The sequence below is a fragment of the Fukomys damarensis genome, unplaced genomic scaffold (assembly GCF_012274545.1).
Source record: "Fukomys damarensis isolate Sample0158 unplaced genomic scaffold, DMR_v1.0_HiC HiC_scaffold_37, whole genome shotgun sequence".
NCBI lineage: Eukaryota > Metazoa > Chordata > Mammalia > Rodentia > Bathyergidae > Fukomys > Fukomys damarensis.
Genome location: NW_022900949.1, coordinates 16,596,925 through 16,598,352, shown reverse-complemented (window position 1 = coordinate 16,598,352; position 1,428 = coordinate 16,596,925). Strand labels below are relative to the sequence as shown.

At 38.9% G+C, this 1,428-nt stretch overlaps 1 pseudogene; it reads left to right on the top strand.

The window, feature by feature from the left end:
- Positions 1 to 270: 270 nt before the first annotated feature.
- On the top strand, positions 271 to 1,150 carry LOC117284481 (annotated as a pseudogene).
- The last annotated feature ends 278 nt before the right edge of the window (positions 1,151 to 1,428 follow it).

Sequence of the window (1,428 nt, the reverse complement as noted above, 5' to 3'; positions counted from 1 at the left end):
ATCCCTTTGTACATCTTGAATATATGCAAGTTCTGTCTGTTATTCCTCAGTAATGCTGTAAAAAAAATTTTTAAATACAAATGAAAAGGAAAAGCTGTGTTGTCATAATTAACATGGATGTTGATACATTAAGACTTCTAATTATGGAGAAAATGTATCACATTGCAACAACTGGAAAAATAACCTAGTTTAATTATGAGAAAAATGAAAAATCCCCCATTTATGTAGCTTGGAAATTTAGTTTTGAGCCTTTGTACTGCTTTTACTTTTATGCCTGTGAAAGACAAAAGTTTTGGTGTAAAATATGATTCTGTGTCTGACTTTGGAACTTCTTGTCAATATGCAGCCTACCATAGCCCTCATGGAGTGCATCAGTACTAGCTGGATTTCACAATCTTTAGGGACAAATAGAAATGTGTGGGATGCTAAAAACAGCAACTGCATTTCTCAACCAGTGGCCTCACATTCTACTTCTGTGCTGTGTGCCCAGATGGTGAACACATTGTAACAGCTACACAGGCTGTCAGGTACCGAACTAAGAATGGCTACAAGAGGTGGCATTAGACTGGTTGAATCTAGCACAATTATGATACGTCATCGAGTGCCAAAATACAGCAAAGTTTTGGCAGTCGTTTTTTGGATGGAATGTTTCCAGCACTCACCAAGCAGTGCCAAGTGAAGTACCTAGAAAAGAGCACAGAGTCATAGCACATTACAGGGGTCCAGCTCTGAGAAATGAATCAATCACCAATTCTAATCTACACGGGGAGAAAAACCTCCGAATGTGAAGCCACACTAGGAAGTGATAAATCTTTATGAAACACAGCCCTTGGGAATCAAAGGAAGCGAGAGGCGAAGAAGGCTGCAAAGCAGAAGCGACAAGAGTCCAGACTCAGTGCCCACTCTCGCGCCACAAACATGTCACAGAGCCCCAGCAGGTTTAAATCAGGGACTCAAAGATCCGCACAAAGAAAGCTTGTTACCAGACATCCACGCAAAAACATCTCCTGCTAAACCCATTAGTAGGTGTAGGACCACCCTGCGCCCACACTCAAAGTGCATTCGCACTCTACCCTTTATTCAGTATTCAGGAATAAAAGGAAACACATACACGTGGGTTTCAACCATCCCAAAACACGTACTGTCTTAATAGATTTAGACATGTAGGCCTAAGGTAAACGAATCATTCTATGCCCCTCAACTTAAACAAATAGCATACAAGATTTAATTTGAGTGTATTTGCCATAAATTTCTCAGTGAAGAAATGTTTAGATCAGTGTTGATCAGTGAAACATCAGACACACACAAGTTAAATTATTTTCTTTATTTGCCTATCATTTTTACAATAAGCACGCAAGAATATTTTATTCTAACTTCAAAAAAAAATCTGGATTCTGCTCCCAATCCAGTATCATACAATATTTTTCA